Here is a 14,700-nt window from a genome sequence, read left to right on the forward strand (position 1 = left end):
AGACTGCTAATTGAGGCAACTCCTTGCATTGTTGAATTAACTCATTGTCCTTCCCAGCAATGCCTGAGGAAGATGGAGCCTCAGGAGTTACCTTCCAATTCAAAATCTACAATTATTTTAGAAGATAGTTTAATTAAAATTTTCACCTGTTTACAGCACCTGTGTTCCGTCAGCAGCTAGATGTGTTTAGCACCCAGATAGCACAGTTTGTTAGTTACAAAAGGAAGGTGCCAGATGGTGGTCATGGTTAATCCTCCCTGTCCGTGATTCGCAACATTGCAGTAGTGACTGGAGGATCCAAGGGGTCAAAACTGCCATTATGGTCCACTGCCCAGAAAAGGAAAAGAAATATAGAGGAGGAGAGAAGGAAGGAGAGAGCATAGGATAAAGACCCCGCATTTGCTGATCACCTGCTGTGTGCTAGCACCTCACGCTCCTTTTGTACCATATTTAGTTCACTCAGCCCCTCTGAGGGGTAGAAATGACTCTGCTCATTTTAGGAACCAAATGAGGAAATAGCCAGAGAATGCTAAGTTTCTCAAGGTCACACAGCAGAGCCACGTCCTTCGGGAGGAGCAAAGGGAGGGGAATGAAGGAGGCAGACAGGAAAGATGGAAGAGAGAGAATGAGGCTCAAAGCATTTGCTGGAAACGTTTCAGAGAGGCAATCATGCTCCAGTCGGAGGAGAGTCATCAAATCCACAGCCCCTCTAGAGAGGAAGGCTGCTGTGATTCGCCTGCTCTCAGATGGGGCCGCCTGTGAGGGGCCGGTCCTGCTGAATGTTTTGAGGTTCTCGACCCTTCGCTGACGCCACCAGTTTCCTGTTTACTGTGTGTTTTTGTGCCTCTGTGTCTTCCAGGTTCACTCTGCCATAGAAGAGGCTTTTCTGTACTGTTATCTAGGACTGAATGCAGGAAAGACTTGGAACCTTCCAGAAAATGATATCTTTGTGTACAGTGGGGAGGATACAAGCAGAAGCTTTGGAATCAGACGGACTCAGTTAAGTCCCAGCTCTGCCACTGACTGACTGTGTGACTTCAGGCAAGTTACTTACCTTCTCTAAGCTTCAGTTTTCTCAGTTATAAAATGGGGATCATAATAGTATCTCCTTCATAGGGCTATGAGGTAATGTATGTAAAACACTTAGCACCAATTCTGGCATGTATTAAATGCTCCATGTCCTTTGGCTTTTGTTATTTTTAGTATGTCCCAATTATACACTCTTGATCTAAGGGGCACCACGTCAATAAAAGTTTCTAGAAAAGCAGCCCTGGTTTGGGATTATCTGGTCAACTGTGCCAAGATCTGCTAGGGTGGGTGTGGGGCCCTGTCCTTGGCCAGTCTCCATGTAAAACTGGTGGAGATGGGGGAGGGATGAGCTGGTTTGGGGGAAGCAGCAGGCCTGGCCCCAAGAGGAATCAGTACTTAAGCGGCCCTGTCTGAAAGTGCTGAAGGAACCAAGAGATTTTAGGCAACCGCACTTGGAGCTCTGTCCTTTTCCTACAAATAAGCGCTTTACCTCCCTACCTGAGATGCTGCCTCAAATTCCATTGAGATACATTTGGGGTCTCAAAATCTTTTGTCGGCTTCAAAAAAGTCTGGAAAGAGTGCTGCCTTAAGCCATTGTCACCCTCTTCAGATAGCTGACATGTAGTTGCCCCTCGTCCTACAAAATATTTCACTCAGTGGTTGGGAGGCAGGAAAGGGTTGGAGAGAGGGTCGGTGAATAGGCCTATTTAACCAACAGGGGCACAAATTCTGTCCATTTGACAGCTTTTCCCAGAGTTAGCTCCAAAGGTCAGCGATCACCAGGGTGAAGGTCTCTGGAGCTCTCAAGTCCGTGTAAAGGAGTGTTCTCAGTGCGTTCCTCCCTTTGATTATGGTTCCGATGTAGAGAAATTATTGTCTACTCAGTGGCTTTCAGGTAGAGAGAGAAAGTGTACGTGGTGTGAAGGATGTGAAAATGGAGGGCCTGAAGTCGTGGGTCAGGTTTTGTGGTTGATTTCTCCCACGTATATAAACAGTGAGCAAATGTTTATAAACAGGAACTCTTCGTTTCAGTGATGAAAGCCTCTGATCCTCGCCCACTCTGATTGTTTGCACACACACACACGTGCATGCACACACTCACACATCCTGTTTTTCTCACACACACAGCTGTGTGGAGCACGGAGCTGGAAAGGTGTTGAGAATCATTGACCAGGCTCATCTTCCCATCCCCACCAAACTCTCTCTTGTTAAGACCCATCCAACCAGACGACATGCTGGCGAAATAAGCTGGTGTGTCAGCCCATCGTTTAGGCGGAAAATGCCACGGGAAGCGCTGGGAAAGGAGGGTCTCCAGCGGAAGTGGATGGATGGATTGCAGGGCTGGGGTAGGGACAGTCCCTATGGGTGCGGCCGTCCTTCTCCAGCCCTGGATTTGAGTCCCCTTCGGGGACAGTGCAGGTGGTGCCTGGGTGACTCACACAGGCCGCCCTGCCCCAAACTTGCCCAGGCAGCGTCAACCTTGAATTGGGGGAATCAAAGTGGGTTCAAAGTGGGATTTGAGGACTTTTCATTTCTTGTATACATAGATAGAAACTGCTGCTGAGAGTCTTTCTTGCCTTTCTGTCTGGGTCTCTTAGCTTTTCTTACATTCCTTTGTCTTTTCCCCCATGCTCTGTGGGAAGGGTAGAATGGGACTTGCCAGGGGCATTCAAGCACACCCCTCTTCCTGAACAAGCTCTACCCCATCCTGTATCTTTCTCACATACTTAAGTGGCATTTTCTTATGGAACTGTTCAGATTTGCACACACGTTCCATATCCTGGACACATACATCTTTTGTGGCTGTATTAAGGCTTCACGTTCCTGGAGTGTTTGAGACTTGAGCTTTTCCAGAACGTCTTTGGACCCACCCTGTTCCCCTCATTTTTGACCTTTATCCTCAATGTTTTACCTCCAGTAACTGGGGTTTGTATCCTTTTTGTAAATAGGCATTTTCAGCCTAAAAGAATTTGTGGGTTTGTCAAGTGACTTTGTGTAGTGTCTGTGATTGTCCTGCTACCAGGTTTGCAGAAGATAAACAGAAAAGGAAGGAGACCTCTCCTTTACATTAAAAATAAGTACGATTTTCAATTTCTAAATTAAGAGCTCTTTCTTCTCTTTTCTGAAAATAAATGTACAATTGTCTTGACAACCCTCCCCAAAAATACTTGGTACCAATGTTCCCACTCTGTTAGGCTCCTTCCCAGAGCAAGGATCCCTAACCCAGAACCAGTGAGCCAGTGTTTGTGAGTGGGCCTTGTGCATTTTCTAGGGGATGGGTCCACTGATTTCATTCGAATGTCAAAGAGCTTCTGGGCTCAACAAAGATTGAGACCCACCGCCCTGGGTCATCTTTGACACCTTCTCTCTTTTATCCCCCCAGACAATCCATCCACAAAGTTCTCTCTCTACAGTGCCCCTCAGACCCAGTCTCCCACCCTCCTTGTCCGGGTGACGCCTGCTCCATCATCTCTAATCCAGAGACATCCTGCCAACATCCCTGCTCCCAATCCCTCTCTCATCTGCTGTCCATTCTACTCATCACTGCTGGAATGTTGGTCCTCGAGCACCCAGGTCGGTAGCAGTTTCTCAGCCTCTGACTCCCGACCATGATCTTCCAGGCAAGGCCCTCTCTTGCCAGCAATCCCAGCCAACTCTCTGCTCCTCTCTCAAACTTCTTATTGAAGTGGAAGGGGAAGACTGCCTTGGATTTTAATCCTGGTTCTGCCACGTGATAACTGTGTGGCCTTTGACAAATTACTTAACATCTCTGAGACTTGATTTTTTTCATCTGAGAGGGGTAACATGTCTCTATGACCGGTTCTTGGTGAGGATCAAATGAGATAGTATGTGTAATAAAGCTGGCACATTGCTCATCAATTACTTCATCAATGTTTCTCCCCTTCCCTTCCTTCCACCCCTACTGCCCAGTGCTGGGCTTTGCAGAGTGGCCTTTCCATAAGTGCCTTTGCCTGATGGTTTCCTACAACTCAATCAAAGTCACCTCAGAGGTCTGCAGCTAATTGTCCAAGCTTGTGGATTTGGGGTGAGTATTGGGAGGTGAACTCGGAAGGCACAGAGATCTGAGGGGAGGGAAATATTTCAGAGGTGGGGTGGGGCCTACAGTTGATTTAGGAGAGGTGCTCTGGGGACAGGTTCCCAGCCTCACCCTCCTTCTGAGCATCTGCTGAATCTGGAGCATCAACAGGTTCCATCTGGATCCCAGAGAGAAGCCCAAGGAAGGTCTAGCAAGCAGGCAGTTATCCCTTTGCATTAATTGTTCAGGCCAATGAGCAGCCTTTTGTCACAGGGTCACTTGGGGTCAGAAATGTTCGAGACTGTGTCTAGACAGTGTTCAGGTACATGACCGGGAAAGGAGCCCTCTTGATCTCCTCGCTCACCCCATTCCCCTCGCTTCCCTCCTACTTGGCATTTTTATTCCTGTTTTAGGCCAGAAATAGATGTTGTGTTTGCCAGTCAATTTGTGAAAATAACAGAACGATTATCCCCCACAGAGTAACTTCTTAAAACACGAGTCAATTTTTTTTCCTATAAATTGTCTGTTGACAACTTTTCCTGTGTCTGTGAGGTGCTTTGAGCTCTTTAGAAGAAAGATGTTACCTCAACACACAGTATTATCATTTTTGTTATCATTATTTCATAAGACAAGACCCCTTTAAAATGGCAATAAGTGTGGAAAGCAATTGTTTTGTTTGCTTTGGTGACATCTTATGACAGCGAGGTGTGACATCCAGAAAGCAAAGGCACAGGAAGCAAACAAAAGCACTATGTATCTGTATCCTCCTGTCATCTGAGGGTTTCACAGCCTTCACAGATGTTAATTCATTAATCCCAAGGGGTTATAAAGAGATGACCACTATTGTCCCCAGTTTTAAAGACAGGGAAAAGTTGGCAGACGTGGAGTTACCAGAAGAAAGAACTCTAACCTCCAGGAGTTATTTGAAACCCCCTTAGGGATGTGCTGAAAATGCCCTTTCTGGTCACACAACAGGATCACTGAAAGCCGACATAATATACTGACCGGCAGCTGATGGAAGGGCAGGAGCATCTGTGTTTCTTCCCACCCCTTCTGCAAGGAGGGCCTCCTCCCACACCCTCCTCCAGACATACTGACAACCCATGGTGCCCCTAGACACTTAGCGGGCACGACGTGGCCAAGCTGATAACATCACGTGGAAACTGCCAGAACTAAACAACTAACCCAATGGGCACCCACCTCGTAGGTTGTGAGAAAGCTCGCGTTTCTTGAGGTTGGGCTTGGGGTTCTTGGCAGTCGTGGATCTCTGTCTGGACACAGTACTGCTCACCCAGTCCTGCCAGAATTTGTGACTGGTGGGCCACCAGGGTCATCCATTCATACATAGCGGTATGGCAGGCAGATGTGCTGTACTGGGAGGCCAGCAGGTTTGGGACTCAGGTAGACCTCAGTTTAACTCCCAAGTCACCTCTCAATAGCTATGCAATTTGGGGCAAAATATTTTCCAAGACTGTTTCCTCACTGGCAGAATGGGAACATATTTTCCTTGTAGGGTTGTTGTGACAATTATTGCTAATACACGTATAACACCAGCCACAATTGGGGATGTGGTGGGAGTGGCTCCTGCTGGCAGGTGAGGGTGGATTGTGTGTTCAGTGAGGTCGTGTTGGTAGCTTGAAACTTGCCATGGCAAGAGTATTTCCTCCATGGAAATCAGCAAATGCTACAAAGCAAGGCTAATTTTTTCCCCTGAGTGCTGATTTATCAGCATACCACTGCATAGTAGGCACTCAATAAATGTAGCTATTAGTAAACTCAGGTAAAGCCCATGTTGATTCAACGTGTAGAAATAGAATACATCCATTATATGGAACACAAAATCACTGCTTGTTTTACAAGAAAAGTGAAATCACGTCTGCCCCAAATTGATCACACAGAAAGATGAATGGGTGGCCTCTCTTGGTACATGGAGCTTGTCATTTAGATCTATTGCTTTTGCTTATTGAACTTGGGAGCATATTTTGTGTTTCTTCTAGTAACTCTAGTAATTGTTTGGCTTATAAGAATGCACTGGCTAAAATCCAAACCGACAGGAAAAAAGAGAGTTTGGGAAAAAATTTTCACTATTTCGAAACCGGAGAAACAGCTTGTCAATCAACAAACATCCAACATTGCGCTTGATTCTACAACTGGTATAAAAAATAAGCAAAATCATTCTTGCCTTCATGAAACCCACAGTATGCATGGGGTGGTGAGGGAGAAGGCGCCCATATTTGAAGTAATATAAAAAATAACTTTTGAAATCCATGATATGCTACAATATGCTTCCACAGAGAAGAAATTTAGGCACAGGGAAGTGAAGTAAATTTTTTCAGGTTACACAACTAGTAAGAAGCAAAGCTGGTATTTGAACTGAGACTGTAGATCCAAGAGTCTTTCCAGAAATAATTAGGGAACAAGAGATGGCATTATACACGGAAATAAAAATGGGGTAAATTTTGTATATAGATACTTAGAGAATGGACAAACTATAACAAGATGCTAATTATTTGGTCTTGGGCAACAAATGTAAGAAGATCAGAACAACTGAAAGGGGGCAGGAATCACCGTGGACTAACCACTAATGGGGGAAGCCCTGTGGAAAAATGTCATTTTTCCTGTAACTCGACAGATAGTTACACATTTTTGTGATATTTTGCTAAACAATGAACACAAACAGGTCTACGTATGTTTGCCCCAAATGCAATAAGCCATCTGATAAGACTGCCATGACCAAGATGGAAGGAGAGAGCCCCACAGAAGAGGGTGCAGAATGGCAGTAGACAAGGCCTCTCCTCCATGCTTGGACAACCCTGAAACATTAGGGAAGAGTCCATCAAACCAATATTTTGGTAATATAGACCCAGTGTAGTTTTCTTATTATACAAATCTTTCTTGCTTTTTTCCTTCTTCCCCACCTTTCTTCTTGGTCTAATTTTTTTTTTTTTTTAACATCGATAGGCTTTTCTGACTGTAGCCAACCCAAATACGACTCCAAATAATAAATATTGGAGAAATGATGGTAAAGCCATTGCTTGGCTGGGGGGAAGCCATACTTCATTTCATACATCATTTACTACTGTGCTAGGCAGCAATTCCACAAAGCCAGGAAAGATTTAGAAAGTTAAGAAGGGAGGGAAAAAAACTCCAACAACATCACTACTCCATCTCCATTATCTTGTAAAGTTTATTGATGCACAAGAGGCAATTTATAATGGTACCCATGGCTGTTCTGATTTACACAAGTAAGGGCAAAATGGTGCTAAACGGTGTTTCTAAAGCATTTTGTATTTGTCACAGGCTTTATTGGAAATGTAGTGATTTCTCTCTGTGACCCAAGTCTGGGTTTTCTAGAGCCTTGTTTTGAGTTGAAAGCAAATATCACACACATAATGCCGTGGAAGTCCAAGGTGGGCCCTGAGATGATTTGGGGTCTCCATGGCAGAAAAGTAATAGAAACTTGCCAATCAGCTTCGGCAGCCACTATCCATCCTTGAGCTATGAACGAGCCAGAAAGGAAGAGAAGAGGGAGCAGGAGGTAGGAGATGCAAGAGACAGAAGAGGGGACTCCTCCTTCCCACCTGATCAGCGATGCTGAAGAATCCCTACATATCTTTCCACCCCCATTCCTCCGCTGAGAACACACAGGTGCTCCTAATGTCCTTCAATTCCCCCAACTTCACGCCCTACTCCCCCCATCAAATGTCACAAGTCCACGTGGGTGACCCAGAGGTCACACCCATGTTGTCTGGGTCCCAGAGTCTTCTCTGCGCAGACTTTCAACCATCTATGGTACAGTTTCATGACAATCTGCCGCCCCCAGCAGCACGGAGGCCTGAGTGGTGGGCACTTGGAGGAGGTACTCCTGACACACCAAAACCTTCACCTCCTCCCTGCTGAGAGGTTAGCGACCTCAGGAGCGGCCTGAGTATTTAAAGTGCTATTGGGATGGAATTTTGGTTTCTTGTCCAAAAGAGGAAAGGGAAAAAGCCAGAAGTTTGGAAGCCTGGTCCCCAAGCAGTGTAGTGAGGGCATTGTGCTGGAGCCAGGCCACGCCCACTTCTCCCGGGCCCTTGAGCACGGCCTCACAGCTCCGGGCGGGGGGGGGGGGGGGGGGGGCGCTTCAGAGCAGGTTCCACGGGTCTGCTCACCAGGAATCCTGGGGGTTCCTGCTCCTCCCCCACCTCCAGCTCTCTCAAGATAGGCCACAGAGCTGCCATCAGCCCACCTGGGCCCCTCCCAGGACCCTGGTTTCAGAAAGGTCGCTTTTATCTCTTTCCCCCAGTAGCTCCTGAGCAAACTCTTGTCCATTGAGTCCCACACACCTGTGCCAGGTGACCTGTCCTACAGAATCACTTCCCTTCACTCTTCCTGAGAATTCAGCTGCAACATTCCTTTTCTACCCCTCCCCTCCAGGACCCCCGGCCTCCTCTAATTGTTCTCCTGGGAGTCAAATGCGCTCTGCAGGAGCTCTCAGCAGAAGGCTTTCTCTTTGGATGGCTTGAATTTGAAACCTGTGTGACCCCTCTGACAAGTTATTTAAGCCTTCAATTTCTCATCTGTAAAGTGGGGAGAAGAATACTACCTATCCAGTGGTGTGCTGGTAAATGTTGAACAACTAGCTCTGAAGAAACCAACCAAACAAAAAGACACTTCTGCTTTTATAGCATTTACCGGTTTCCGTGGTGTCCATACTTCCATCATGCCCAGTTTCAAGCTAGCACCACGATGCCACTGAAGGTGGAGTTGGGAGGAGATGCACACACTGGGCGTTGGGAACTGGCTCCAGACACCCTGGCACCTGTCCAAGGAGGTTATCTGGGTGCTTGAACTAGGTAATGTGTAGGCAGTGTTTAGTGCAGTGCCTGGAACGCAGTAGGTGTACTTACTATACCTGTGGCTCACACCAGTCAGGGCTCTCAGCCTGCAAGCCTCTTGCGCTTCAGAAGGCAGCTAATGAATCCCCTCTTCTAGGGGAAGCAAATTGCAAATGATTTTTAAGTACTATGAGGCTCTCTTTCCTGGCTTCTGATAAATTGCTCTGAGCACCTTCTTGGAAATAACCCAGGGCCAGTGCATGTGCATCAGGGTGGCATTGGAAAGGCAATCACTTGAAGTATCTCCTCCCTGCCACCCAGACAGCTGAAGCTCGCCTCGAGAGCCACACTAAGGTGCCGTGGCCAGCAGCACAGCACTTGCACCAACACGCAACATACAGAACATCATTTTACTTTCGGCTCGTTCTTCATGCATTTGTTCCTTTCCTAAGCAACAGCTATGCTGCTGGCCACATCCAACAAAGGAACAAAGTCACATTGTTCAAAGCAAACAACTCCAGTATCAGTTGGAACAAATACACAATCACACTCCCAGACCTCAATCTCCAAACCCAGCTGGACAAAGCAGAGGGAAAAGGCTCAAGGCCACAAGGCAGGAAAACACACCTTTATCTGCTTTCAAAAGGCCTTTATCAAGTGCAGTTTTCATGTGGGTTTTTCCCCCCCTGACTGTTACTAATATCCTTTTAGAAACCTGAAAATAGCATGTCTTTCCTTACTGATGGGTTCTGTTCCAGTGACTTTGATTGATTTATTTTTTCCCTCGCCACCCACTGTGTTTAGAGGAGGACAAAAATGATTTCTTTCGCTTCTCAGTTCGTTTTTTAAGTTCCCCATAGTTAAGACTGTCCTTTCACCTTTGTAAACTCAGTCTCCCCATCTGTTGGACTTGATGATTATTTTAGATTCTTCTACCATTAGATATCCTCTGATTCTGTGAGCAATCATCCCTCTTCTGGTCTCCTGTCCCAAGGCAGTCAGGGCTCCTTGGCAGAAGGATTTACTTTATGGAAATTTACCACCTGCAATTTACTACTGCAGACAGGCATGCCTGACAGACGGTTCACAGCCCTCCGGTTCTTGATGCTGGGCACACAGGGAATCTTCTAGAGAACTGCGCCTGAGGGTCATTGGCCGGCTGAGGGTCAGGAATACACAGGATCCAGCCTCTCTGCAAATGTGGACAGTTGGAGGGACTGAGTATCCCACCAGGTAGCAGAGGTTGGAATGAAAATGAAACTAGACTGTCCCTTAGCCAGTCTTGAATGAGTGGTGTCGCCTTTTGTACACATTTAAAAAAATGATTCTATTTAGAAAAGTTACTGGTTACTTGGCAAGCCCCTAGGTAGGAACTGCTCACAGACACATGGGAGACTGCTAACCACAGTACGATGGGAGAGCAACAGGGAAGCCCAATGAATTAGTCACTAAGGGAGACTGACCCAGGGAGAGATAACCCTGCCTGGAGGCACAGGGAGGGGCAGGTCCTTAAAGACTCCAAGGAAGAGGAGCTGTGTCTTGAGGAATGAACAGGATTTCTCCAGGCACAGAAGGGGGAAGGAGGGAATTCCGGGCAGAGGGAACAGCTTAGGCAAAGGTGCAGAGACATGAAGTGTCCACAAACCTGTGTGCACGTGGCCCTGGCTTGGCATAGGTCTACACTTCCTGAACAGAGGGTGAAGGAACTTTCTTTTGAGCTCATTTATCTATTAAAAAATTATTTGTTAAGTGCTTTCTGGGATTCTCGGTTGATGACAAGTGCTGTGGCCAATACCAAAGGAGCGTAAGATGTCCCCACCAGATGCACACTCTTCCTTCCCTTTATCATCCTCAAAGTTTTTCTCGAATCCCTGCTTTGAAGACCACCATGGCCTGAAGGGAAGGTGCCTTCCTTTGAAACTTCAAGGTAATTATTGTCTATATAATTAAATTTTACTATTAATCATGACTTGCTGTATTTCTTATATTGTAGCCTTGAACTGTTATTTACATTTTAAAGTACTATTTAAGTTCTCTATTCATTTTTTTGTTTTTTTGTGAGAAAGATCAGCCCTCTGCTAACATCTGCCAATCCTCCTCTTTTTTTGCTGAAGAAGACTGGCCCTGGGATAACATCCATGCCCACTTTCCTCCACTTTATATGGGATGCCGCCACAGCATGGCTTGCCAAGCGGTGTGTCGGTGCGCGCCCGGGATCTGAACCGGCGAACCCCGGACTGCCGCAGCAGAGCGCGCGCCCTTAATGGCTTGTGCCACCAGGCCAGCCCCAGTTCTCTATTCATTTTTAAATCAACTTAATTGAAGTCTAAATCTACATGCAATAAAATGCACAGAATTGAAGTGTACACAGTTTGATGACACATGTGTACACCCCAACAGAATAAAACATCCTATCACTTCAGAAGGTTCTGCCATGCCCTTTGCCTCCATCACTATTCCACCACCCATCCAGACAGCCCAGACAACCACTGATCAGACATCTATTATCATAGCTTAGTTTTTCCTCTTCTAGAATATCATACAAATGGAAGCGAATGGTAGATAGTCTTTTGTGTCTGGTTTCTTTTGCTCAACATAATATTTTTGTGATTCATCAATGCTGAGTCTATCCATAGCTTGTTAATTTTTATTGCTGAGGAGTAGTATATCTCATGAATGCAATAATTTTTCTTTTTTATCAGCCCAATGTCTGTTTTCTCCATGCATTTCTTTTTTTTGGCTTGATTTTCTAACTAGATTGTGAGCTTAAGGGCAGGATGTGTCTCATACTCTGTCCCTACCCGTGAAGCACCTTATTCAGAGCCGTGTCAGATTGGATCCTCAAATGTGTTGGTTAATTGAATTATATTTGTGGATAAGATGTGGTCCCTGCCTGTTAAGACCTTATAATCTAACTATGAAGGCAGCTACAAACAAAAATCAATGATTCCGAGGCAACACACTTATACATTCATTCAGCACGTATTTAGTTTAGCGAAGAGAGAAGACATGCCCATGAACATCTAAAGCATAAAGCAGGAAGTGAAATGTGATGTAAAAGAAATTCAGAAGAGGAGCCACGGAAACCCTGAGAGTGAAGTGATGTCTTTTGCTGAGAAGCTCAGGGAAATCCACAAGGAGGAGGAGCAGATGCACAGGCCTCAGAAGCTGGGCAGAGTTTGGACGTGGGGAGGCCACTATGGACCAGTAGTATAGGGTCCAACAGGAGGAAAGAGCTGAAAATGCAGGGGTAGAAAAGGGAAGGCATTCCCAGCAGTGGAAGGAAGGTGACCAAAGTCACAGAGGAAGCACTGGGCATGTAGAGAAGGATGTTGGTAGGTTTGAGCAGAGTGTGGGAAACGGCCGGAGTGACTGGGGGCTGGGAAGACAAGACAGGCTTAGATTACAGGGGGCCTTGAATGCCAAGCTAGGAAACCCATGAGAAAATTCAAACACATGTTACATGCCCATCAAACTCTCATGTGATGATTGTGATGCTATTATAATAATTGAGCATCTACCCTCTGCAAGGCAAAGCCCCCACCATCTCTGAATCATTACATCGACATTACAGGGGAACCACGGAAACTCAGAGCGGGTATGTCATTTGACTAGGTCCCACCAAAGGTGAACGTCAGAGTCAGGATTTAACCCCAATTTCTGATAACTGTGGTCTTTACCCACAACAGGTGGTAAATGCATGTGAGGTGTAAACAACCCAGAGTGTAAAGGTCACACACAGAGAGTCTTTTTTGTGAAAGTCATAGAGATAGAGTTTGATTGTTTGTTTTAAAGGGAGGAAAATGCAGTGAAATTATTATGATCAATAACGCTACATACTTTGAGGACTTTATACTTTTCCAGTGATTTCATATTCATTATGTCATGAGACCCTTTTGATAATCCTGACAGTTCAGCAAGTCAGGTATTATTACTATTATTATTATTATTATTACGACTATTATTCCAGATTGTTCAGAGGAAGAAACCAAGACCCCAAGGAGTTGAGAATCTTTCCAAAGGAACTTTACTTATTAGCCAGGACTTAAATCTGCATCTCTTAAATGAATTTCTACAACCTGTTATTGGAGAATAAGAAGGAAGGGGTCTATTGGATAAAAGTGTCTAGAAGACCAGTGTTGCCAAACCAAGTCAACTGATCTCAAGCTCTCTCCTACCCCACCCCCAATGCACTACTGGCCTATGGGTAGTCTGAGAGGGGGCTTAGAATAAGTCAGGATAGGGATCTGATTCAGAGTTTTTACTGTGAACACATGTGAGTCAGATTTTTCTTCTGTAACAAGAGGGGGTTGAAGATGTAGATCTCTGAGCTTCCTGCCAGTGTAGACATTTGTCCTCCGATCCTTAGGGCCATGGTCAGAAAGGGAGTTGTCTGCACTAAGAGCTGGGAGAGACCCCTAAGTCACGACTGCAAGGGTGTAGGACTTGCAGCTCTGGGCCTCCACCGGACCATGGACAGTCCCTCCACACTGGCCTCCCCATGCCCATTCACTCTCTTAGCCTAAAGATTCTTTCTGCTGCCTGATGTGGCAAGATCTCAGCCTGGGCTGGGCACTGCATAGACAGGCCTGGGCAAGCTAAGTACTGTGACCCAGGGTGGGGGGTGGGGGTGGGGGCTAGCTGGGAACAAAGAGTATTTCAAGAGGGGATGGCCTGGAGGCGTTTACCTTTGTTGTCATTTTGCCTCAGGTGAATCCAGAACAACTAGGAACCAGAGAGGATGAGTCAATGACCAACTGTGAGAAACCACTGCCATAAAACAGAGCTTCTGAAGAACCATCTTAAGGGGGCTGAGGCTCCTACCCTGGACGTCTCTTTCCCAGACCCCACTCCTAATTTGGGATCTCCCAAAAAGTGTGATTGCTTTTGTGTGCACATGATCTCTAAGAGAGTTTGCTAAACTACTTGAAGGAATCACTTACTGCTACCTCTCCATTTATTCACCACCCGCTTCCTCCTTAATCCATGACAACCTGACTTCCATCAGACCAATCACCCAATCACCCAATACTGGATGCTCCAAATAGAAACAGTTATCTTCCTCACTTTGCATAGTCACGCTTCTCTTGAAATATACACATGTTGTGAAAGGACTCTAGAAATAAATATTTGCTCGATAAAATTCTCTACACATGCATTAATTTTTCTCCTTCTAAACATCAGCCAGGCAGTTAGCAAATAATGACTGCCCTTGGTCATTGCTGGGAGGATAAAGTATATTAAAAAAGGGGGGCCAGTTGCTTGACAATTACACTGTCTAGGTTGAGAGTGTAGAGAGGCTGGTCTGTCATTGCCTTCTGCCTCATAGGAAGACACTAATAGCAATCTTTGGCCATAATAATTGTCCAGTCCATTTTCTCCTGAACCAAGTTTGCATAAGTTCTAAGCCTGAATATCAAAGAGAAACGAAATCTTACATATAAACGTGACCTTTCAATCACTTGAAAAAGGCATCCTCTCTCTCTCTCTCATAAACACAGCAGTCTTGCTCAGAGCAATCTTGAGCTCTGAGCTGTGAAGAATTGCTGTAGGTAGGAAGACACTTGAGCTCTGGAATTCAATTAACTGTCAGCACGGCTGTTGGAGTCAGGATGAGTCACTCCTCTTCAGCAAGCGGGCATGGGGGCTGTGAGCCTCCAAGATTAATGGTGATTGATAAGCTGCTGGAGGACCAGGACTCGAAGCCTCCCAGAATCCTTCCCTCACCCACACACGTTTTTACATGAAAATATAATAAAGAGATAGGGGGAGAGAACGTGTGAGTACATGGGAGATGCGGTCAAGAATTTGCTGTAT

The 14,700-nt window shown here is 45.8% G+C and overlaps 1 long non-coding RNA gene across 3 annotated transcripts; it reads left to right on the top strand.

Annotated features, from left to right (window-relative positions):
* Window positions 1-563: 563 nt before the first annotated feature.
* Window positions 564-14,033, top strand: LOC147916778 (uncharacterized). Of its 3 annotated transcripts, none has more exons than XR_015552444.1 (5): window positions 564-1,041; window positions 3,413-3,603; window positions 3,961-4,075; window positions 10,634-10,810; window positions 10,998-14,033. It is a non-coding gene; the product is annotated as an uncharacterized LOC147916778 (long non-coding RNA). The 3 variants fall into 3 exon arrangements; XR_015552445.1 differs by having other exon boundaries at window positions 11,001-14,033; XR_015552446.1 differs by having other exon boundaries at window positions 13,594-14,033.
* Window positions 14,034-14,700: the final 667 nt, after the last annotated feature.

The sequence above is a fragment of the Ceratotherium simum genome, chromosome 6 (assembly GCF_057802395.1).
Source record: "Ceratotherium simum simum isolate JZ-2026a chromosome 6, ASM5780239v1, whole genome shotgun sequence".
NCBI classification, from domain to species: domain Eukaryota; kingdom Metazoa; phylum Chordata; class Mammalia; order Perissodactyla; family Rhinocerotidae; genus Ceratotherium; species Ceratotherium simum.